Source organism: Bufo bufo, chromosome 4, assembly GCF_905171765.1.
Source record: "Bufo bufo chromosome 4, aBufBuf1.1, whole genome shotgun sequence".
Taxonomy (NCBI): Eukaryota; Metazoa; Chordata; class Amphibia; order Anura; family Bufonidae; genus Bufo; species Bufo bufo.
The window spans coordinates 10546872-10573391 of NC_053392.1; the positions used below are offsets into that span (position 1 = coordinate 10546872).

At 40.4% G+C, this 26520-nt stretch overlaps 3 protein-coding genes and 1 long non-coding RNA gene across 15 annotated transcripts in view; 3 read left to right on the forward strand and 1 right to left on the reverse strand.

Moving 5' to 3' along the window:
* The window catches only part of LOC120998305 (gastrula zinc finger protein XlCGF26.1-like), a 4064644-nt gene that overhangs the window by 3065213 nt on the left and 972911 nt on the right, over positions 1-26520 (reverse strand). The gene's annotated exons all lie outside the window — the stretch shown is intronic.
* The window catches only part of LOC120998356 (zinc finger protein 420-like), an 870654-nt gene that overhangs the window by 25668 nt on the left and 818466 nt on the right, over positions 1-26520 (forward strand). The window lies entirely within an intron of this gene.
* LOC120997437 (gastrula zinc finger protein XlCGF26.1-like) overlaps positions 1-26520 on the forward strand; it is a 296047-nt gene that overhangs the window by 10546 nt on the left and 258981 nt on the right. The gene's annotated exons all lie outside the window — the stretch shown is intronic.
* On the forward strand, positions 954-1937 carry LOC120998442. Its single transcript, XR_005778387.1, has 2 exons — positions 954-1148; positions 1184-1937. It is a non-coding gene; the product is annotated as an uncharacterized LOC120998442 (long non-coding RNA).

Below are 26520 nucleotides of genomic sequence, written 5' to 3' on the forward strand. Positions count from 1 at the left end.
CACACAGGAGAGAAGCCGTATTCATGTTCAGAATGTGGGAAATGTTTTAGACAGAAATCAGATCTTGTTAAACATCAGAAAGGTCACACAGGAGAGAAGCCGTATCCATGTTCAGAATGTGGGAAATGTTTTATTAGTGACACCAAACTTAGGGAACATCAGAGAGTTCACACGGGAGTGAGGCCATATTCATGTTCTGAATGTGGCAAATCCTTTAGATGTAAATCAAGTCTTGTTATACACCAGGCAGTCCACACAGGAGAGAAGCCGTATTCATGTTCAGAATGTGGGAAATGTTTTACACAGAAATCAGATCTTGTTAAACATCAGAAAGGTCACACAGGAGAGAAGCCGTATCCATGTTCAGAATGTGGGAAATGTTTTATTAGTAACACCAAACTGAGGGAACATCAGAGAGTTCACACGGGAGTGAGGCCGTATTCATGTTCAGTATGTGGGAAATGTTTTACCACTAAATCATATCTTGTTAAACATCAGAAACGTCACACAGGAGAGAAGCCGAATCAATGTTCAGAATGTGGGAAATGTTTTACCAAAAAATCATATCTTGTTAAACATCAGAAATGTCACACAGGAGAGAAGCCGTATCCATGTTCAGAATGTGGGAAATGTTATATTGGTAAAGGAGATTTGAGGAAACATCAGAGAGTTCACACAGGAGTGAGGCGATATTCATGTTCAGTATGTGGGAAATCTTTTATAGAGAAATCACATCTTATTAGACATGACAGAACTCATACAGGGGAGAAGCCATTTTCATGTTCTGAATGTGACAAATCCTTTAGGTATAAATCAAGTCTTGTTATACACCAGAGATATCACACAGGAGAGAAGCCATATTCATGTTCTGAATGTGGGAAATCTTTTATTAGTAATACCATTCTCGGGAATCATCGGAGAAGTCACAGAGGAAAGAAACCAACCTGATTTTCTATATGTGAAAAATGTTTCATAATGAAATCAAAATTTAAAACTCATCAGAAGAGAAAATAAATTCCTGTGTGTAATGTCTGCAAAAGCAGACGTATAACTAGACATTAAATGTTTTTATTGCATTTATTATGTAGGCAAAGTGAATACAAGGCACTTACTAATGTTTGTTGATTGTCCATCTTGCCTCCTTTTCTGTCTTGATTGATTTTTCCATCGTATGCACCTGCAGCTCATTTCCTGAGGTTACGGCCACTGCTGTGCTGCAGCAGAGATACAAGGCGGCTGGAAGCTGCTGCGCATGTGTGCCTATGCACCGTACCAGCCACCAGAGAGGACGAAGGTTTTTCTTATACTGTGCCAGATTGCAGTAGTGGCCATCCCTGAATGTGTGTGGTGTGTAATGCAATGAAAAATTGAATTAAGATCGCTAAGGAGGCAATGTGGACAATCACAATACATTAGTAAGTGCCTTGTAAAAACTTTTGTCTACGTGGTAAATACCATTTCCTAAAAGTGAGACAACCCCTTTAAACCACCAATAAGAGGGTTTATTTTTGGATGAAATAAGCCTGGATTTGCCAAACACTCAGATTATATTTACCTGAATCTGGGATCCATGGAAGAAAAGAGGAGCAGAGAAGATGAAGTCCCCATGGACTTTGCTTCTCTTACTGTATTCATACCTCCACCCACACTGCAGGAGACTCCAGAGGGACATAGTGAGGGAGGAAGGACTTCGCATGGAGACTTTTATGTAACATGTGGACATATCGATATTTGATCTTCATTAATACTGTATATAATGATAAAGGTGATGGAAATACGATAAAAATACGTTTAATGGAGGTCAGGATTTGGAATGACCTACTATTAATATCCTCAGTGGTCTCCGAACTATATACTGATGAACTGAGTGTACCTTATTTTGAAAGTTAAAACATAACTTTTATTTTTTCTGTCAATAAAATAAATGAGACACTAAATATGATTTGTAGCTATTTTTTACTGCGCTTTCCAGAGGGGAAGCAAACGGGTACTGCACAAAATGAATTGTCCTTTTCCAGTACAGTTCCTTTCCTGGGGGATTGCCTGCCGCCTAAATGAACGTTTGGGGGTGCTCAGCCTATATACTTTCCCCATGCAGACTAGTCTACAAGCAGGGAAAAACCTGACTGGCTGTAGTCGGAGCACCCGCCCCGAAAAGGGCGACCCCCAGCCGCAGGAACCTCGGGCCTGTGCTAGAAATCCCTTAAACTTCCCTTCCTAGCAAATCTAGTCCATCATCCGACGCGTTTCGCCATCTAAAAATTGGCTCTTCAGGGACATGGATCTGGAGGTGTCACAGAGCGCTTAATGCAGTGGCAGCGCTTCTGCTTAGATATTAAGGCAGTGGCAGCGTATGAGTTGTTGCGCCTCCTATTTATGGCACCAGACTCTGCCTACCAAAATTACCATCCAATGGGCATAGTAGGGTCTCCAATGCTGTCCATTGCTCACTCCTACCTTACCTAACAGCAAATCCAGAGCGGAGGTGCGCGATCTCAAGGCACCGCCTTCTGCTGTGCCAGACTCGCAGCCCTCCGCTCCTTACTAGAAGTGACGTGGTCCGTGGGCGTACAAGTTGCCATGGGGATCTTGTGACCACATTATTTACGAATCTAAAACAATGTGGCCTCCAGATATATCCTAAATCATTGCTTGTTTTGATCACTATTTAGGAGGCAAGTATTACTAAATAGGCACAAGGATCATAAAACCGACACATGTGTCCAGCTATCACGAGGCTGTATATCAAATGGCACTAGTAATAGAAATGTATTACAGCACCAAATATTCACATAGATGCTGGATGGAATCTAGGCAGATGATATACACTCACCTAAAGAATTATTAGGAACACCTGTTCTATTTCTCATTAATGCAATTATCTAGTCAACCAATCACATGGCAGTTGCTTCAATGCATTTAGGGGGGTGGTCCTGGTCAAGACAATCTCCTGAACTCCAAACTGAATGTCAGAATGGGAAAGAAAGGTGATTTAAGCAATTTTGAGCGTGGCATGGTTGTTGGTGCCAGACGGGCCGGTCTGAGTATTTCACAATCTGCTCAGTTACTGGGATTTTCACGCACAACCATTTCTAGGTTTTACAAAGAATGGTGTGAAAAGGGAAAAACATCCAGTATGCGTCAGTCCTGTGGGCAAAAATGCCTTGTGGATGCTAGAGGTCAGAGGAGAATGTGCCGACTGATTCAAGCTGATAGAAGAGCAACGTTGACTGAAATAACCACTCGTTACAACCGAGGTATGCAGCAAAGCATTTGTGAAGCCACAACACGCACAACCTTGAGGCGGATGGGCTACAACAGCAGAAGACCCCACCGGGTACCACTCATCTCCACTACAAATAGGAAAAAGAGGCTACAATTTGCACGAGCTCACCAAAACTGGACTGTTGAAGACTGGAAAAATGTTGCCTGGTCTGATGAGTCTCGATTTCTGTTGAGACATTCAAATGGTAGAGTCTGAATTTGGCATAAACAGAATGAGAACATGTATCCATCCTCTGATGGCTACTTCCAGCAGGATAATGCACCATGTCACAAAGCTTGAATCATTTCAAATTGGTTTCTTGAACATGACAATGAGTTCACTGTACTAAAATGGCCCCCACAGTCACCAGATCTCAACCCAATAGAGCATCTTTGGGATGTGGTGGAACGGGAACTTCGTGCCCTGGATGTGCATCCCTCAAATCTCCATCAACTGCAAGATGCTATCCTATCAATATGGGCCAACATTTCTAAAGAATGCTATCAGCACCTTGTTGAATCAATGCCACGTAGAATTAGGGCAGTTCTGAAGGCAAAAGGGGTCCAACACCGTATTAGTATGGTGTTCCTAATAATTCTTTAGGTGAGTGTATACTTTTTACATTACGTAGATACAGCGAACCAACTCATAGTTCGCAGGAATGGCTTATATGACAAATACTAATTTAGACCGTTAGGTGTCACGGAATTCAGTCTGTGTATCCACTTCGTTTCTGCCCTTAGAATCATGTTATCCCAATCCCCACCTCTCCTTGGTTTTGGAATGTGCTGTATGCCTACAAATTTGAGACCGGTAATGTCCCCTCCATGACACTGAACTATATGATGTGCCACTGAGGTATCCTTTTTATTTAGGACATCATTTACGTGGTCTCTTATACGCCGCCTGAATCCTCTTTTCATTTTACTCACGTAATCCAGTGGGCAAGTACATTGTGCCAGGTACACTACACCTGTAGTTAAGCAATTCACAAAGTCTCGGATAGTATACTCTCTGTTAGTATTAGAGCCCGTGAATTTTTTGGTTTTGTGTACCTGGCTACAGGCCGTACAATTGCCACATTTTAATGTGCCTAGAGGTCTTCTTGAAAGCCAGTTAGTTACCTGGTTTCTCTGGGGGCTGGAAATGACTGTTTACTAATCTGTCCCTTAGACTCCTTCCCTTCCTGTATGTTATTGCGGAAATGGTCCCAGTATCTCGTCTAGATCTGGGTCTGCTTTTAATATATCCCAGTGCTTACATAAGACTTGCCTCACTTTTTGATGTGCATCATCAAAAGTACCTATGACACGGATTTTGCTAGGGCATACAGACGTCTCTGTCCTTTGTTTTTTGGGGACAAGAAGCGTATCTATCTTTTCGCTACAGGCTACTTCAAAAGCCGTTCTCAACACTCAATCGGGATAGCCTATTTCCCTAAACCTTGTTCTTAGGTCTTTGGCCTGACTTCTAAATTTTTTCATTGTTGAACAGTTTTAGCGAAGCCTAAAAAAATACTGGCCCTTCGGGATGCCTTTCCGTAGGGAGTATGGATGTGCGCTATCCCACCGGAGGAGGCAATTGGTTGCCGTAGTTTTGCGATATACCAAGGTAATTATACTATTATCCGGACCTCTTTCAATTAATACATCCAAAAATGGTAATGCTTTGCGGTCACACTCTGAGGTAAATTTTAAACCTAAATCATTGTTATTAATCACCCCCATGAATTCCGTGAATTAATCTTCTGTCCCCTTCCAAAGCACAAAGATGTCATCTATGAACTTTAGCCAAAGAACTACCATATCCTGCCATTTCTCAAGTTGTTCTGACCCAATGAAATTGGCCTCCACCAGCCCAGGAGTAAATTTGCATAAGATGGCGCGCAAGAGCTGCCCATCGCGGTACCCCTGAGCTGGTGGTAATAACGGTCATCAAAGATAAAGTAATTCTTAGTCAGGCTAAAGTTCAATAGATCCAATATAAACTTGTTATGTGATGCAAGTCTTTTATTCCTCATGGATAATAGCTCTCCACTGCCCTTAGGCCCAGATGATGTTTGATGGAGCTATACAGAGCCTCGACATCTATTGAGGCAAACATTATTGTATCATCAATACATACACCGTTGAGTCTCAACAGTAGATCCGATGTAGCACGTATTTATGATGGAAGTGATTCCACAAATGGTCGAATTTTTATATCAATATAGATGCCAATATTTTGCCCTAGACTCCCTACCCCTGACACAATGGGGCGGCCTTTTAATGGCTTTATGTCCTTATGTATCTTAGGTAGGGAGTAAAAGGTGGCCGTCACCGGATTTCGTGGAAGGAGAAAATCATATTCTGCCTGATCTATTAGCTTTTCTTTTAGTCCCTTATTTAAAATATTTCTCAATTCCAGGAGAAATGTGGGACCAGGGTCATTTGGTAATAATTCATATGATTCCCAATCTTCCAGGATGTCCAAACACATCCTTTTATACGTCCCATGATCCAAAAGGACTAAATTACCCCGCTTGTCTGAGGGTTTTATTACCAAATTACGGTCATGCTCCAAACCGTTTAGGGCTAAATGCTTTTCTTTGCTCAAGTTAGATCCTCCTTTTGTTATTTTGATTAGTTATAGGTCTCTAGATACAAATTTATTGAAGATGGATACACTTGAGTCCGGTAGCGGCGGCGGCATCTGGGTACTCTTTAATTTAAGCAGTGTAAATGGACCCTCTGCTCTATCTCTCTCCCCTTCCTCCATCAAATTGACCAACGTTCTCGTGGCCTCTAATTCCTCGGCATTCATATTTAAATCATCACATTTTTTCCTATCTTGTAAACAAAAATGTTTATGCCATAACAATATCCGTACAAATAGGGCTATATCCTTACTCCATTCAAAAGTATCATAGTGGACTGTAGGAACAAAGGATAATCCCTTGCTTAAAAGAGACACATCACTCGCAGTCAGATTGTATGAGGGGAGGTTAATAATTTGCAATTTATTTGTTGTTTTGCTTAGCCCTCCATACCCCCTCCAAAAAAATTGAAAATTATTAACCACTCCTCAAACAATCTGACATGACCCGGTCAGGAGGCGGGCCGGCGTCCCCGGCGTTCTTTTTAAAAAGGTGCCATTTCACATGTGGCACTGTTGCTGCCACAAGCCACAACACAGCCTGCATCCGTGTGGACCGATACATGGGAGGCAAAGATAAGTAACATGTCAATGAATGCACTACTGTATAGCATGTTATTTTATGCACTGCTAACCAGTGAAAAGAGGTTAATCTTAAAGTGACCACCACCTCTGAAACTGGGATACTTACTACTAGGTCCCCTGATGAGCTGGACCCACGTCCAACGAAACGCGTCGGGACGATATATAGGACTTTAGAGTGCTTTCTGCAAGTTATCAACACACTGGTGACAGAGCCCTCCACCACAGCGTGACGAAGCTGGGCAGTCTCCATTGCTGCGCAGGGACAGGGAGGGTCTTATAGGTGCCTACCGGCCAGCTGGGCTATCGGAAGTGCCTTGCCAGCTCAAGGTACATCCAGTATAGGGTGAGACTAGTCTTCAGAGACCCAGTATTAGTCTTCCCCATGCTTAGCTCCGGGTCACCATTTGTGCAGCGTTTTGGTGCATACTACATACACTTAGGGATTTAACTGATCTAAATAAATATTACGTTTTAATGGTATCTTAAACTAAATATATATATAATTGTGGAACACGATACCAATTTTTTACCAGGCAGTGACCAATGCAAAATTTGGTCGTGTTACTAGCTAAATAGGTGACTAAGACAGGGCATGGCTGAGTTTTTGGCAACCGGCCTGGACAAAAATCTGTGACTATCAGAAGCAGAGGAGGTTTTCTCTGAGAAAACGCTGACTTTAACCAAATACGCACTCTCCTTTAAGGCAATTTTCAAGGATGTGACAAAAACCTACAAGGACCGAATTTTCTTCCTGGTGGGAGGTCCAATCCCTTGAAAGCTACCTAAAACATAAAATTGTTCCGAGAGTGTTGAGAATTACATTATGCATAAATGGGAAGAGAAAGCGATGAATAGTTCCCTCCGGTTTATGCATCTACTCCTGGAGGAAGAGAAAGCCACACAAGCCACCCTGGAGAACAAACTCAGGGAACAAATAGAGGAGACACAGAAGTTCAAACAAGAACCTGACTATCTGAACAAGGAAGTACTATTGAAAGACGCCCTAGAAAAATACCAAAACAACCTTAAAGAACGAAAGCATCGCCAATTTAATCGGAATTTGCAGGACTTCAGAGAGAATCGATTATACACTAGTATTGACAGAAGCGGGACTCTGAGCCAACTTCTAGTGATACGGATCTCTCTGAAAGTGAAAAAGAAAGAGAGGGATTCCCCAAGAATAGAGGGAGAGGGAGGGGGCGACAGAAAGGTAGAGGTGGACGAGGGGGACAGGAAAACACAGGCCCATGTTTTTTAGAACAAGGGAATTCATACCATCTATGAACACGCAACCCTCCCAGATCCCCTCTACATACACTGAGTATTCCACCTGCACCGGCGGCTTATACAGTCAGATATTAAATTTGTCATCTAGACCTATCCAGGAAGCAGAAATGGCGATACTGAGCAAGGGGTTATCCTTTGTGCCAGTGTCATCATTTAACCTCTTCAACTGGATTAAAGACTTAAATCTGCTTGCGAGAAAACTGTGATGGCGTAAGCATTTAGCGTTGATTGATACGAGAGAGAGCAGGGAATTAGGCATCCCTCTTGATATTTTACAAGTTGTACGCCTACTATATAACCTAGGGGACAACACGACCCAAGAAGGAAAAGGTCCTTTCACATCTCTGAAATCAAAAAGTTGCAAAATGCCCCCAATAGGGGATTCATCATGTATTGGGGTCTTCCTTAATAGTGTGTCCAGGGAGCTAGAGGGGCTCACCATCAACCCGTGTAGATTCAACTGTACTAAGGCAGAATACAAGGCCATCTCGTCATTAGAACAGAACACAAATATAGTTATCAAACCCTCTGATAAAGGGGGGAATCTGGTTGTCTTGGATGTGGCCCAGTACAAAAAAATGTGTCTAAGCCTATTACAAGATAAAGACACATACGAGAAGCTCCAGGGAGACTCTACTCTCATAAGTAATTGAGTGACATCTTACAGAAAGCCAAAACCGAGGATCTCATCACAGCAGAGGAGCTTGAGTTTCTACAATGTAGACACCCTATGGTGGCAACTTTTTATAGCTTGCCGAAAGTTCATAAGGAACTGTCCCCTCTGAAAGGGCGTCCCATTGTATCGGGCATCAATATCCTGAGTCAGATTGCTGGGGTATACATTGACTCCATTCTGGCACCCTTTGTGAGAACTTTTCCATCCTACCTCAGGGATACGGGGGACTTGCTCGGCTGACTAGAGGGGATAGTTCTTGAAGATGAGGCACTCCTGGGATTGATGTGGAGGCGCTCTACTTCTCTATCCCTCACCATCTAGGGATGAGGGCAGTTGGTTCCTTCCTCAACACCAGGGGATGTCAGTTCCGGTTCAGTTCAGTTAGTCCTGTTGGAATTCATGCTCACCCAGAACTATTTCTTATTTGATGGGGTCTTCTACCACCAGCTTAGGGGCACGGCGCGGCGATGGGGAGTTCTTGCGCCCCATCTTACGCTAATCTGTTTCTGGGCTGGTGGGAAAGAAATATTGTATTGTGCAACCCGCTGATTCCCCAGACACTGGACGTCATCATGTGGGCAAGGTACATAGATGACGTCTTTGTTGTCTGGAGAGGAAACAGAAATGCTTTTGAAAAATTTGTACAGCTGATTAATCAAAATAATCTGGGCTTACGGTTTACATTTGAGTTAGGTGACAACACACTACCTTTCCTTGACATTGAAATCACTAAGGCACCGGGAGGTAAAGTACACATTAAAACATATAAGTAGTGAAGCTTCTATATTATTGTCAAAAAGTGACAGGTACCACGCCCCTTTCATTGTTTACCAAAACCCCTCTCGTCAACACGCCCTTTTCGTCCTCTTGACAGGTCCCCCGCCCCCCGCCCCTTCGCCTCCTCCCGCCCATTCGCCTCCTCCCTCCCAAATCTGAATAATGCATGCCTGGACATGTCTAGAGACCGCGTTATATTATTACCCACCCAAATCTGAATAATGCATGCCTGGACATGTCTAGAGACCGCATTATATTATTATGGTAGATAGCGACCTCCTCTCAGGGCAGAGGTCTCATGTATTTTGCACTTATATTATTATGGTAGATGCGTGCCTGGACATGTCACATTATATTATTATGGTAGATAGCGTCCTCCTCTCAGGGCAGGGGTCTCATGACCTTTTACATTCCACACAGATAATTATTATGGTAGATAGCGACCTCCTCTCAGGGTAGGGGTCTCATGACCTTTTACATTCCACACAGATAATGGTTTCAACAGCTTATTGGCAGATAAAAAAAGTACTGCACATAATGTAAAGAGATACAGAGTATGACTAATTTCTAACAGACCTTTTACATCCCACACAGATAATGATATTATTATGGTAGATAGCGACCTCCTCTCAGGGGCAGGGGGGTCATGTATTTTGCACTTATATTATTATGGTAGATGCATTCCTGCACATGTCTAGAGGCCCGCACAGCGAGACCCTTATTGACAGTAAAATAATTGAGCACAAACAAAAACATTCCACACAGATAATGGCTATATACCTATCTATAGTCTATCTATCCATCTAGCTTACAGTTGCAAGAAAAAGTATGTGAACCCTTTGGAATGATATGGATTTCTGCACAAATTGGTCATAAAATGTGATCTGATCTTCATCTAAGTCACAACAATAGACAACCACAGTCTGCTTAAACTAATAACACACACAGAATTAAATGTTACCATGTTTTTATTAAACACACCATGTAAACATTCACAGTGCAGGTGGAAAAAGTATGTGAACCCCTAGACTAATGACATGTCCAATAGCTAATTGGAGTGAGGTGTCAGCCAACTGGAGTCCAATAAATGAGATGAGATTGGAGGTGTTGGTTACAGCTGCCCTGCCCTATAAAAAACACACACCAGTTCTGGGTTTGCTTTTCACAAGAAGCATTGCCTGATGTGAATGGTGCCTCACACAAAAGAGCTCTCAGAAGACTTACGAGAAGACTTGTTGACTTGCATAAAACTGGAAAGGGTTATAAAAGTATGTCCAAAAGCCTTGCTGTTCATCAGTCCATGGTAAGACAAATTGTCTATAAATGGAGAAAGTTCAGCACTGCTGCTACTCTCCCTAGGAGTGGCCGTCCTGTAAAGATGACTGCAAGAGCACAGCGCAGACTGCTCAATGAGGTGAAGAAGAATCCTAGAGGGTCAGCTAAAGACTTACAAAAGTCTCTGGCATATGCTAACATCCCTGTTAGCGAATCTACGCTACGTTAAACACTAAGCAAGAATGGATTTCATGGGAGGATACCACAGAGGAAGCCACTGCTCTCCAAAAAAAACATTGCTGCATGTTTACAGTTTGCACAAGAGCACCTGGATGTTCCACAGCTAAATATTCTGTGGACAGATGAAACCAAAGTTGAGTTGTTTGGAAGAAACACACAACACTATGTGTGGAAAAAAAGAGGCACAGCACACCAACATCAAAACCTCATCCCAACTGTGAAGTATGGTGGTGGGGGCATCATGGTTTGGGGCTGTTTTGCTGCATCAGGGCCTGGACGGATTGCTATCATCGAAGGAAAAATGAATTCCCAAGTTTATCAAGACATTTTGCAGGAGAACCTAAGGCCATCTGTCCACCAGCTGAAGCTCAACAGAAGATGGGTGTTGAAACAGGACAACGACCCTAAGCATAAAAGTAAATCAACAACAGAATGGCTTAAACAGAAGAAAATACGCCTTTGGTAGTGGCCCAGTCAAAGTCCTGACCTCAACCCGATTGAGATGCTGTGGCATGTCCTCAAGAAAGTGATTCACACCAGACATCCCAAGAATATTGCTGAACTGAAACAGTTCTGTAAAGAGGAATGGTCAAGAATTACTCCTGACCATTGTGCACGTCTGATCTGCAACTACAGGAAACGTTTGGTTGAAGTTATTGCTGCCAAAGGAGGTTCAACCAGTTATTAAATCCAAGGGTTCACATACTTTTTCCACCTGCACTGTGAATGTTTACATGGTGTGTTCAATAAAAACATGGTAACATTTAATTCTTTGTGTGTTATTAGTTTAAGCAGACTGTGATTGTCTATTGTTGTGACTTAGATGAAGATCAGATCACATTTTATGACCAATTTGTGCAGAAATCCAGATCATTCCAAAGGGTTCACATACTTTTTCTTGCAACTGTTTATCTATCAATCCATTTATCTATCTATCTATCTATCTATCTATCCATCTATCTGTTATCTATCTATCTATCTATCCATATGTTATCTATCTATGTATCTATACAGCCTTATACCCCATCTATCTAAATTACATCTATAAATGTATTTACCTATCTATACTTCTATCTATCTATCTATCCATCTATCTGTTATCTATCTATCCATTTATCTATCCAACTGTCTATCTATCTATCTATCCAGCTATCTGTTACCTATCTATGTATCTATACAGCCATATACCCCATCTATCTAAATTATATCTATCAATTTATTTACCTATCTATCCTTCTATCTATCAATTACCATCTATCTATCTATCTATCTATCTATCTATCTATTGATTTATCCATCCAACTGTCTATCTATCTATGTATCTATCTATCCATCTATCTGTTATCTATCTATCAATTTATCTATCCAACTACCCCATCTATCTAAATTCTATCAATTTATCTATCTATATTTCTATCTACATATCTATGTATCAATTACCTATCTATCTATACTGTCTATTTACAGACATGTCCTAATATAAAGTCTATACATATATCTATGTATCTATGCATCTATCTATCTGTTATCTATCTATGCCATATACCCCATCTATCTAAATTATATCTATCAATTTATCTACCTATCTATCCTTCTATCTATCAATTATTTATCTATATTTCTATCTACCTATCTATAGTCTATCTATCCATCTATCTTATATCTATCTATCAATCCATTTATCTATTTAACTATCTATCTATGTATCTATCCATCTATTTATTATCTATCTATCTATGTATCCAGACAACTGTCTGTCTATCTATCTATCTATCTATCTTTCTGTTATCTATCTATGTATCTATACAGCCATATACCCCATCTATCTAAATTATATCTATCAATTTATTTACCTACTTATCCTTCTATCTATCTATGTATTTATCCATCTGTTATCTATCCATTTATCTATCCAACTGTCCATCTATCTATCCATCTATCTGTTACTTATCTATGTATCTATACTTCCGTATACACCATCTATCTAAATTCTATCAATTTATCTATCTATCTTTCTATCTATCAATTATCTATCTATCTTTTTATCTACCTATCTATAGTCTATCTATCCATCTATCTATGGGTATAACTCTCAACGTCACTAACACTAGACTTGTTAATTTTGACAGCTTAAAAGACCTTAGGTCGGATTACTCACGCATACCAGAGACGCAAAAAACAATAGGTATAGAGCAAAACTGCATTTTCCGAAATAGAAACGTTTGGCCATAGAGACAAGACCGTGTCCTAAGACGCTATTTAAGAGCGACAGCAGCGGCACACAATTTTCCCATGGGCCGATTCTATCTTTCCAATTATAAATATTGACAATACTAATTGATCCTTCAATCTAACTATCTATCTATAGGACTTTTTCCATGATCTATTATTAAATACAGTATGCCCTGAAACATAGATAAATATTTTATAATAAAATAATATCTATTTATATAAAATATTTAAAACTAATTTAATTTAATAATATCTATTTTATCTATTTATCTATCTATCTACTATCTACCAATTTATCCTATAAAAATCCTATAAACCCCTCTCAAGCTATTAAAACTAATAAAAATCCTAACAAATTCTTATACAAATCCTATAAAACCCCTATCAAGCTATTAAAACTAATAATCCTAATAAATTTCTATAAAACCCCTGACAAGCAGTTAAAACTAATAAAAATCCTAATAATTTCCTATAAAAATCCTATAAAACCCCAATCAAGCTATTAAAACAAATAAAAATCCTATAAAAATCCTATAAAACCCCCATCAAGCTATTAAAACTAATAAAAATCCTAATAAATTTCTATAAAACCCCTATCAAGCTATTAAAACTAATAAAAATCCTAACACATTCCTATAAAAATCCTATAAAACCCCTATCAAGCTATTAAAACTAATAAAAATCCTAATACATTTCTATAAAACCCCTGTCAAGCTGTTAAAACTAATAAAAATCCTAATAAATCCCTATAAAAATCCTATAAAACCCCTATCAAGCTAATAAAACTAATAAAAAGCCTAATAAATTCCTATAAAAATACTAAAAAACACCTATCAAGCTATTAAAAACCTAATAAAAATTCTAATAACAACATACAGAAATACGATGCAATGTTACAACACATAAATCTAAAGAGATGGTGCACTGTTACATATAAATTCAAGCAGTCATGTTACACCGGTGGTAATATCATAAATTACACAAGTTCCCACATCACATTCCCAGCCTCTAAAACTAATTTAATAAAATAATGTCTATTTTATCTATTTATCTACATATCTTTTTATTTATTATCTACCAATTGAACCTATAAAAATCCTATAAACCCCTATCAAGTTATTAAAACTAATAAAAATCCTAATAAATTCCTATAAAAATCCTATAAAACCCCTATCAAGCTATTAAAACTAATAAAAATCCTAATAAATACCTACGAAAAACCTATTAAACCCCTATCAAGCTATAAAACTAATATAAATCCTAATAAATTCCTATAAAAATCTTATAAAACCCCTATCAAGCTACAAACCGGATTCCAAAAAAGTTGGGACACTATACAAATCGTGAATAAAAACTGAATGCAATGATGTGGAGGTGCCAACTTCTAATATTTTATAGAATAGAACATAAATCACGGAACAAAAGTTTAAACTGAGAAAACGTACCATTTTAAGGGAAAAATATGTTGAATTAGAATTTCATGGTGTCAACAAATCCCTAAAAAGTTGGGACAAGGCCATTTTCACCACTGTGTGGCATCTCCCCTTCTTCTTACAACACTCAACAGACGTCTGGGGACCGAGGAGACCGGTTTCTCAAGTTTAGAAATAGGAATGCTCTCCCATTCTTGTCTAATACAGGCTTTTAACTGTTCAATCGTCTTGGGCCTTCTTTGTTGCACCTTCCTCTTTATGATGCGCCAAATGTTCTCTATAGGTGAAAGATCTGGACTGCAGACTGGCCATTTCAGTACCCAGATCCTTCTCCTACGCAGCCATGATGTTGTGATTGATGCAGAATGTGGTCTGGCATTATCTTGTTGAAAAATGCAGGGTCTTCCCTGAAAGAGATGATGTCTGGATAGGAGCATATGTTGTTCTAGAACCTGAATATATTTTTCTGCATTGATGGTGCCTTTCCAGACATGCAAGCTGCCCATACCACACGCACTCATGCAACCCCATACCATCAGAGATGCAGGCTTCTGAACTGAGCGTTGATAACAACTTGGGTTGTCCTTGTCCTTTTTGGTCCGGATGACATGGCGTCCCAGATTTCCAAAAAGAACTTCGAATCGTGACTCGTCTGACCACAGAACAGTCTTCCATTTTGCCACACTCCATTTTAAATGATCCCTGGCCCAGTGAAAACGCCTGAGCTTGTGGATCTTGCTTAGAAACGGCTTCTTCTTTGCACTGTAGAGTTTCAGCTGGCAACGGCGGATGGCACGGTGGATTGTGTTCACTGACAATGGTTTCTGGAAGTATTCCTGAGCCCATTCTGTGATTTCCTTTACAGTAGCATTCCTGTTTGTGGTGCAGTGTCGTTTAAGGGCCCGGAGATCACGGCATCCAGTATGGTTTTATGGCCTTGACCCTTACGCACAGAGATTGTTCCAGATTCTCTGAATCTTCTGATGATGTTATGCACAGTTGATAATGATAGATGCAAAGTCTTTGCAATTTTTCGCTGGGTAACACCTTTCTGATATTGCTCCACTATCTTTCTGCGCAACATTGTGGGAATTGGTGATCCTCTACCCATCTTGGCTTCTGAGAGACACTGCCACTCTGAGAAGCTCTTTTTATACCCAATCATGTTGCCAATTGACCTAATTAGTGTTAATTGGTCTTCCAGCTCTTCGTTATGCTCAAATTTCCTTTTTCCAGCCTCTTATTGCTACTTGTCCCAACTTTTTGGGGATTTGTTGACACCGTGAAAATTGGAATCAACGTATTTTTCCTTTAAAATGATACATTTACTTGGATTAAACGTTTGATCTGTCATCTACGTTCTATTACAAATAAAATATTGACATTTGCCATCTCCACATCATTGCATTCAGTTTTTATTCACAATTTGTTTAGTGTCCCAACTTTTTTGGAATCCGGTTTGTATTAAAACTAATAAAAATCCTAATAAATTTCTATAAAACCCCTATCAAGATATTAAAACTAATAAAAATCCTATAAAACACCTATCAAGCTATTAAAAACCTAATAAAAATCCTAATAAATTCCTATAAAAATCCTATAAAACATCTATCTAGCTATTAAAAACCTAATAAAAAACCTAATAAATTCTTATAAAAATCCTATAAATAACCTATCAAGCTATTAAAATCCTAATAAATCCTAATATCTATCTATGTACCTTTCTCTCTACCAATTATCTATCTATATTTCTACAATTATCTATCTATTTATCTATCTATCCATCTATCTGTTATCTATCTTTGTATCTATACATCCGTATATCCCCATCTATCTATCTATCTATCTATCTATCAATTATCTATCTATATTTCTATCTACCTATCTATAGTATATCTTTCCATCTATCTATGGGTATAACTCTCAACGTCACTTACACTCGACTTGTTAATTTTGACAGCTTGAAAGACCTTATGTCGGATTACTCACGCAAACTCGAGACGCAGAAAACATTAGGTATAGAGCAAAACGGCATTTTCAGAAATAGGAAGCGATTGGCCATAGAGACAAGACCGTGTCCTAAGATCCTATTTAAGAGTGACAACCGCGGCACACAACTTTCCCGTGAGCCGATTCTATTTTACCCCTTAGGCCTATTTCATAGCCGCTTCTATGACAGAAATTCAACAGATCCACCCATCAGCTGTCGGTCAATTTCTACAAGCAACTAACAAATTTACAAAAATAGCAGTGTTTACACATTTGTTACGGGGCGCAGGCAGTATGTTGTACAACCAGCTGTAACAATGAAGAGCCGGAATAGAACGCTTATTTAAAATCTAAACAGCTATCAAAACAGGCCGAAACAAGTAGTATATGTGGTAGTCAGAAACACGGCAATTACATTTTTTAAATTTCAGCGTCCATTTTGACCCTATTTTTTGGTCACGACTGACATTTTCTCAAATACCGCGAACATTTTGCAAAGTGCGTCAGGGTATGTCCAAGCATGTCGAAGGCATGTTCTGGCATGTCCTAAGGGTTATTTAAGAGCTGCAAAAGCATTTTTGTTGTGTTAGGAAATTTTCTTTGTTACGTAATTATGTTTAATAAAAATCAAAGGCGTACTTGATTTAAGCAAAATATTTGATCACCGCATGTAGAGCAGATACGTAACATTTATAATTGATACGTCTAACATCCTAAAACTAAATGACCAGCGGCACACTACTTTTTCGGGGGTCCGATAACATCTAGCAGACATAGTCGTCTTTTGTCCCGTCACATCCGCGGTGGATGCGACAGAAACAGAATTCTGTAACAAAGATATGTAAAACTTCAAAGTAAAGTTACAACGCTAACCAAACTTTCTGTAACAAAGATATGTAAAACAAATAAAAATGTAGGGCGTTTTTTCTTTTGACAGTAAATACACTGCCTTAATTAGTTAAAATTACATAAACCGCTAGGACATACCGGTGATATCAGAAACTTAAATATGTTGCTAAAATGACTGCAAAAGCTAATTTGTGTTAAAGAGGTCTTGTTATCTCTCATGAAGCGTTTTTTTTTTTTTACTGAATACTTGCATTCCTCATGAAATAACAAGACAAGCACAAGAATATTTATGCCCGTCACAACATTATGCCCGTCACAATAACGGATGTTAGAATTGTCAGGCGCGCAAAGCAATCATCACACCGTGCTCCATGGACGGTGCGGGCGGCGTGTGGGGGACGGGGCCGTTGATCGCCCGGCGCTCGGGTGTGGTAGGTGGGCTGTGCGGACGACGTGGGGGGGGGGACGGCGTGGATCGCTCGGGGGTGCTGTGTAATGATTGCTCTGCGCGCCTGACAATTCTAACATCCGTTATTGTGACGGGCATAATGTCTAGTTATTTATAAATATGTAATTATTTGTTTTACATATCTTTGTCACAGAAAGTTTGGTTAGCGTTGTAACTTTACTTTGAAGTTTTACATATCTTTGTTACAGAATTCTGTTTCTGTCGCATCCACCGCGGATGTGACGGGACAAAAGACGACTATGTCTGCTAGATGTTATCGGACCCCCGAAAAAGTAGTGTGCCGCTGGTCATTTAGTTTTAGGATGTTAGACGTATCAATTATAAATGTTACGTATCTGCTCTAGATGCGGTGATCAAATATTTTGCTTAAATCAAGTACGCCTTCAATTTTTATTAAACATAATTACGTAACAAAGCAAATTTCCTAACACAACAAAAATGCTTTTGCAGCTCTTAAATAACCCTTAGGACATGCCAGAACATGCCTTCGACATGCTTGGACATACCCTGACGCACTTTGCAAAATGTTCGCGGTATTTGAGAAAATGGCCGTCGTGACCAAAAAATAGGGTCAAAATGGACGCTGAAATTTAAAAAATGTAATTGCCGTGTTTCTGACTACCACATATACTACTTGTTTCGGCCTGTTTTGATAGCTGTTTAGATTTTAAATAACCGTTCTATTCCGGCTCTTCATTGTTACAGCTGATTGTACAACATACTGCCTGCGCCCCGTTACAAATGTGTAAACACTGCTATTTTTGTAAATTTGTTAGTTGCTTGTAGAAATTGACCGACAGCTGATGGGTGGATCTGTTGAATTTCTGTCATAGAAGCGGCTATGAAATAGGACTAAGGGGTAAAATAGAATCGGCTCACGGGAAAGTTGTGTGCCGCGGTTGTCACTCTTAAATAGGATCTTAGGACACGGTCTTGTCTCTATGGCCAATCGCTTCCTATTTCTGAAAATGCCGTTTTGCTCTATACCTAATGTTTTCTGCGTCTCGGGTTTGCGTGAGTAATCCGTCATAAGGTCTTTCAAGCTGTCAAAATTAACAAGTCGAGTGTTAGTGACGTTGAGAGTTATACCCATAGATAGAAAGATAGATGGAAAGATATACTATAGATAGGTAGATAAAAATATAGATAGATAATTGATCGATAGATAGATACATACAGGGAGTGCAGAATTATTAGGCAAGTTGTATTTTTGAGGATTAATTTTATTATTGAACAACAACCATGTTCTCAATGAACCCAAAAAACTCATTACTATCAAAGCTGAATATTTTTGGAAGTAGTTTTTAGTTTGTTTTTAGTTTTAGCTATTTTAGGGGGATATCTGTGTGTGCAGGTGACTATTACTGTGCATAATTATTAGGCAACTTAACAAAAAACAAATATATACCCATTTCAATTATTTATTTTTACCAGTGAAGCCAATATAACATCTCAACATTCACAAATATACATTTCTGACATTCAAAAACAAATCAGTGACCAATATAGCCACCTTTCTTTGCAAGGACACTCAAAAGCCTGCCATCCATGGATTCTGTCAGTGTTTTGATCTGTTCACCATCAACATTGCGTGCAGCAGCAACCACAGCCTCCCAGACACTGTTCAGAGAGGTGTACTGTTTTCCCTCCTTGTAAATCTCACATTTGATGATGGACCACAGGTTCTCAATGGGGTTCAGATTAGGTGAACAAGGAGGCCATGTCATTAGATTTTCTTCTTTTATACCCTTTCTTGCCAGCCACGCTGTGGAGTACTTGGACGCGTGTGATGGAGAATTGTCCTGCATGAAAATCATGTTTTTCTTGAAGGATGCAGACTTCTTCCTGTACCACTGCTTGAAGAAGGTGTCTTCCAGAAACTGGCAGTAGGACTGGGAGTTGAGCTTGACTCCATCCTCAACCCGAAAAGGCCCCACAAGCTCATCTTTGATGATACCAGCCCAAACCAGTACTCCACCTCCACCTTGCTGGCGTCTGAGTCGGACTGGAGCTCTCTGCCCTTTCCCAATCCAGCCACGGGCCCATCCATCTGGCCCATCAAGACTCACTCTCATTTCATCAGTCCATAAAACCTTAGAAAAATCAGTCTTGAGATATTTCTTGGCCCAGTCTTGACGTAACATTTATAATTGATACGTCTAACATCCTAAAACTAAATGACCAGCGGCACACTACTTTTTCGGGGGTCCGATAACATCTAGCAGACATAGTCGTCTTTTGTCCCGTCACATCCGCGGTGGATGCGACAGAAACAGAATTCTGTAACAAAGATATGTAAAACTTCAAAGTAAAGTTACAACGCTAACCAAACTTTCTGTAACAAAGATATGTAAAACAAATAAAAATGTAGGGCGTTTTTTCTTTTGACAGTAAATACACTGCCTTAATTAGTTAAAATTACATAAACCGCTAGGACATACCGGTGATATCAGAAACTTAAAAATGTTGCTAAAATGACTGCAAAAGCTAATTTGTGTTAAAGAGGTCCTGTTATCTCTCATGAAGTGTTTTTTTTTTTTTTACTGAATACTTGCATTCCTCATGAAATAACAAGACAAGCACAAGAATATTTATGGCAGCTGTTTGTACCTATGATTACATATTTATAAATAACTAGACATTATGCCCGTCACAATAACGGATGTTAGAATTGTCAGGCGCGCAAAGCAATCATCACACCGTGCTCCATGGACGGTGCGGGCGGCGTGTGGGGACGGGGCCGTTGATCGGCGGGCGTTCAGGTGTGGTAGGTGGGCTGTGCGGACGACGTGGGGGGGACGGCGTGGATCGCTCGGGGGCGCTGTGTAATGATTGCTCTGCGCGCCTGACAATTCTAAAAGGCCCCACAAGCTCATCTTTGATGATACCAGCCCAAGCTTGAAGCTGGCAGTAGGACTGGGAGTTGAGCTTGACTCCATCCTCAACCCGAAAAGGCCCCACAAGCTCATCTTTGATGATACCAGCCCAAACCAGTACTCCACCTCCACCTTGCTGGCGTCTGAGTCGGACTGGAGCTCTCTGCCCTTTACCAATCCAGCCACGGGCCCATCCATCTGGCCCATCAAGACTCACTCTCATTTCATCAGTCCATAAAACCTTAGAAAAATCAGTCTTGAGATATTTCTTGGCCCAGTCTTGACGTTTCAGCTTGTGTGTCTTGTTCAGTGGTGGTCGTCTTTCAGCCTTTCTTACCTTGGCCATGTCTCTGAGTATTGCACACCTTGTGCTTTTGGGCACTTCAGTGATGTTGCAGCTCTGAAATATGGCCAAACTGGTGGCAAGTGGCATCTTGGCAGCTGCACGCTTGACTTTTCTCAGTTCATGGGCAGTTATTTTGCGCCTTGGTTTTTCCACACGCTTCTTGCGACCCTGTTGACTATTTTGAATGAAACGCTTGATTGTTCGATGATCACGCTTCAGAAGCTTTGCAATTTTAAGAGTGCTGCATCCCTCTGCAAGATATCTCACTATTTTTGACTTTTCTGAGCCTGTCAAGTCCTTCTTTTGACCCATTTTTCCAAAGGAAAGGAAGTTGCTTAATAATTATGCACACCTAATATAGGGTGTTGATGTCATTAGACCACACCCCTTCTCATTACAGAGATGCACATCACCTAATATGCTTAATTGGTAGTAGGCTTTCGAGCCTATACAGCTTGGAGTAAGACAACATGCATAAAGAGGATGATGTGGTCAAAATACTCATTTGCCTAATAATTCTGCACGCAGTGTAGATAGATAGATAGATAGATATATAGATAGATAGATAGATAGATAGATAGATAGATAGATGGGGGTATCCGGATGTATAGATACAAAGATAGATAACAGATAGATGGAAAGCTTTATTGCATAGTCCCCACAGACCCTCTACACAACTGCTCTGTCCTCTTCTCCCAAAACCCGCTTCTCCACCATTACAGAAGAAAAACTCTCCACTCTACTCTCCAAATCTCATCTGACCACCTGTGCACTTGACCCAATCCCATCCCACCTCATCCCTAACTTCACCACAGTGTTTATCCCAGCCCTAACTCATCTCTTCAACCTATCACTAAACTCTGGTGTCTTCCCCTCTGCTTTTAAACATGCTACCATTACACCCATCCTCAAAAAGCCTTCACTTGACCCATCTTCCTTGTCCAGTTATTGCCCCATATCACTTCTTCCGTATGCGTCAAAGCTACTTGAACAACATGTCCATTCAGAACTGTCCTCCCACCTCTCCTCCTGCTCCCTCTTTGACCGCCTACAATCTGGCTTCCGACCCCACCACTCGACCGAGACTGCCCTTACCAAAGTCACCAATGACCTACTGACAGCCAAAACCAAGAAACAATACTCTGTCCTCCTTCTCCTTGACCTGTCCTCTGCCTTCGACACTGTTGACCACTCCCTTCTGTTGCAAACTCTCTCATCTCTTGGCATCACTGACCTGGCCCTCTCCTGGATCACATCATACCTCACAGACCGGATGTTTAGCGTCTCCCACTCCCGCACCACCTCCTTGTCTCATTCCCTCTCTGTTGGTGTCCCGCAAGGCTCTGTCCTAGGACCCCTGCTCTTCTCTATCTACACTTTTGGCCTGGGACAGCTCATAGAGTCCCATGGCTTTCAGTATCACTCCTACGCTGACGACACACAAATCTACCTCTCTGGTCCAGACATCACCACCTTACTATCAAGAATCCCACAATGTCTATCTTCTATATCATCCTTCTTTGCCTCTCGCTTTCTTAAACTTAACATGGATAAGACAGAATTCATAATCTTTCCCCCATCTTGTTCAACCCCCCCAACAGACCTATCTATCATGATCAAGGGCTGCACACTCTCCCCAGTCAACAAAGCCTGCTGCCTTGGAGTGACCTTGGATTCTGCCCTTTCCTTCCGACCGCACATCCAAGCCCTTTCCACCACCTGCCGCCTCCAACTCAAAAACATCTCCTGCATCCGTGCTTTCCTTAACTTTGAATCTGCGAAAATGCTTGTACATGCCCTCATTATCTCCCGCCTAGACTACTGCAACATTCTCTTCTGTGGCCTTCCATCTAGCACTCTCGCACCCCTCCAATCTATCCTCAACTCTGCTGCCCGACTAATCCACCTCTCACCCTATTACTCCTCTGCCTCTCCCCTCTGCCAATCCCTTCACTGGCTCCCCATTGCCCAACGAATTCACTTCAAAGTACTAACAAATACATACAAGGCCGTCCATAACCTGTCCCCTCCCTACATCTCTGAGCTACTTTCCCGATACACCCCCACACGCACTCTCCGATCCTCACAAGACCTCCTTCTCTCCTCTCCTCTTATTGCCTCTTCCCACAATCAACTCCAAGATTTCTCCCGCGCATCCCCCATACTCTGGAACTCGCTACCCCAACATATCAGACTCTCACCTACAGTGGAATCCTTCAAAAGAAACCTGAAAACCCACCTCTTCAGACAAGCCTACAACCCGTGACCCTGCTGCCTCTATACCGCCATGACCAACTTAACCCGCACCTACTGTGTCCTTCTCCCATACCATGTAGATTGTAAGCCCTCACGGGCAGGGCCCTCTCTCCTTCTGTACCAGTCTGTAACTCGTCTTGTTCCTGCTTAGTGCACTTGTCTGTATTATGTATGTGCACCCCTTATCATATGTACAGCGCTATGGAATGAATGGCGCTTTAATAATAAATAATAATAATAATAATAATAGATAGATAATTGTAGAAATATAGATAGATAATTGGTAGAGAGAAAGATACATAGATAGATATTAGGATTTATTAGGATTTTAATAGCTTGATAGGTTATTTATAGGATTTTTATAAGAATTTATTAGGTTTTTAATAGCTTGATAGATGTTTTATAGGATTTTTATAGGAATTTATTAGGATTTTTATTAGTTTTAATAACTTGATAGGGGTTTATAAGATTTTTATAGGATTTTTATAGGTTAAATTGGTAGATAATAGATAGAAAGATATGTAGATAAATAGATAAAATAGATATTATTTTATTAAATTAGTTTTAGAGGCTGGGAATGTGATGTGGGAACTTGTGTAATTTATGATATTACCACCGGTGTAACATGACTGCTTGAATTTATATGTAAAAGTGCACCATCTCTTTAGATTTATGTGTTGTAACATTGCATCGTATTTCTGTATGTTGTTATTAGAATTTTTATTAGGTTTTTAATAGCTTGATAGGTGTTTTTTAGTACTTTTATAGGAATTTATTAGGCTTTTTATTAGTTTTAATAGCTTGATAGGGGTTTTATAGGATTTTTATAGGGATTTATTAGGATTTTTATTAGTTTTAACAGCTTGACAGGGGTTTTATAAAAATTTATTAGGATTTTTATTAGTTTTAATAGCTTGATAGGGGTTTTATAGTTTTTTTTATAGGAATTTGTTAGGATTTTTATTAGTTTTAATAGCTTGATAGGGGTTTTATAGAAATTTATTAAAATTTTTATTAGTTTTAATAGCTTGATAGGGGTTTTATAAGATTTTTATAGGATTTTTATTTGTTTTAATAGCTTTATAGGGGTTTTATAGGATTTTTATAGAAATGTATTAGGATTTTTATTAGTTTTAATAGCTTGATAGGGGTTTATAGGATTTTTATAGGATAAATTGGTAGATAGTAGATAGATAGATAAATAGATAAAATAGATATTATTAAATTAAATTAGTTTTAAATATTTTATATAAATAGATATTATTTTATTATAAAATATTTATCTATGTTTCAGGGCATACTGTATTTAATAATAGATCATGGAAAAAGTCCTATAGATAGATAGTTAGATTGAAGGATCAATTAGTATTGTCAATATTTATAATTGGAAAGATAGAATCGGCCCCCAGGAAAATAGTGTGCCGCTGCTGTCGCTCTTAAATAGCGTCTTAGGACACGGTCTTGTCTCTATGGCCAAACGTTTCTATTTCGGAAAATGCCGTTTTGCTCTATACCTATTGTTTTTTGCGTCTCTGGTATGCGTGAGTAATCCGACCTAAGGTCTTTTAAGCTGTCAAAATTAACAAGTCTAGTGTTAGTGACGTTGAGAGTTATACCCATAGATAAATAGATAGATAGATGGAAAGATAGATAGATAGATAGATGGAAAGATAGATAGATGGATAGATAGACTATAGATAGGTAGATAAAAAGATAGATAGATAATTGATAGATAGGTAGATAAATAAATAAATAGAATTTAGATAGATGGTGTATACGGATGTATAGATACATAGATAAGTAACAGATAGATGGATAGATAGATGGACAGTTGGATAGATAAATGGATAGATAGATAACAGATAGATGGATAGATACATAGATAGATAGAAGGATAGGTAGGTAAATAAGCTGACAGCTGACAAGCATGGAATGTGTGGCTCTGCAGCGGAGTTGGTGACACCGCCACGACTTGCAGGCAGGCCTACTGCCACCTCCTCTACTCCTCCTACTCCATCCTCTTCGATAACCTCCTCGGCTGAGTCCTCTTCTGCTGCGGCGTCTGGCTGCACATCAACTGAATCCCCCCAGCTCCCCAGGGGCTTTCCACATCCGGATACGACAGTGTCACGCTGTCTTGGGGTTGACTTGCCTGAAAGCAGAGAGCCACACTGGACCAGCACTCCTGTCCACCCTGAACGCACAGGTGGATCAGTGGCTGACCCCGCACCAACTGGAGATCGGCAAAGTGGTGTGTGACAATGGAAGAAATTTGTTGGCGGCATTGAATTTGGGCAAGTTGTCACATGTGCCGTGCATGGCACATGTGTTGAATCTCATCGTACAACACTTTGTGTCTAAGTACCCAGGCTTACAGGACATCCTCAAGCAGGCCAGGAAGGTGTGTGGCCTACACGGCCATGGCGTACTTTTCAGATATCCAGCGGCGAAACAACATGCCAGTGAGGCGCTTGATTTGCGACAGCCCGACACGTTGGAATTCAACACTCCTAATGTTCGACCGCCTGCTCCAACAAGAAAAAGCCGTCAACGAGTATTTGTATGACTGGGGTGCTAGGACAGCCTCTGCGGAGCTGGGAATTTTTTTGCCACGTTACTGGATGCTCATGCGCAATGCCTGTAGGCTCATGCGTCCTTTTGAGGAGGTGACAAACCTAGTCAGTCGCACCGAAGGCACCATCAGCGACCTGATCCCATTTGTTTTCTTCCTGGAGCGTGCCCTGCGAAGGGTGCTGGATCAGGCTGTAGATGAGCGTGAAGAGGAAGAGGAAGAGTTGTGGTCACCATCACCACCAGAAACAGCCTTTTCATCATCGCTTGCCGGACCTGCGGCAACGCTGGAAGAGGAGTATGAGGAAGAGGAGTCAGAGGAGGAATGTGGCTTTGAGGAGGAGGAAGACCAACCACAGCAGGCATCCCAGGGTGCTCGTTGTTTTCACCTATCTGGGACCCGTGGTGTTGTACGTGGCTGGGGGGAAGAACAGACCGTCAATGACATCAGTGAGGACGAGGAACGGGAAATGAGTACCTCGGCATCCAACCTTGTGCAAATGGGGTCTTTCATGCTGTCATGTCTGTTGAGGGACCCTCGTATAAAAAGGATGAAGGAGAACGACCTGTACTGGGTGGCCACGCTACTAGACCCCCGGTATAAGCAGAAAGTGGCGGAAATGTTACCAAATTACCGAAAGTCGGAAAGGATGCAGCAGTTCAAAACCAAACTAAAAAATATGCTTTACACAGCTTATAAGGGGGATGTCACAGCACAACGGGAATCTAACTGGGGAAGAGGTGAAAGTAATCCTCCTGC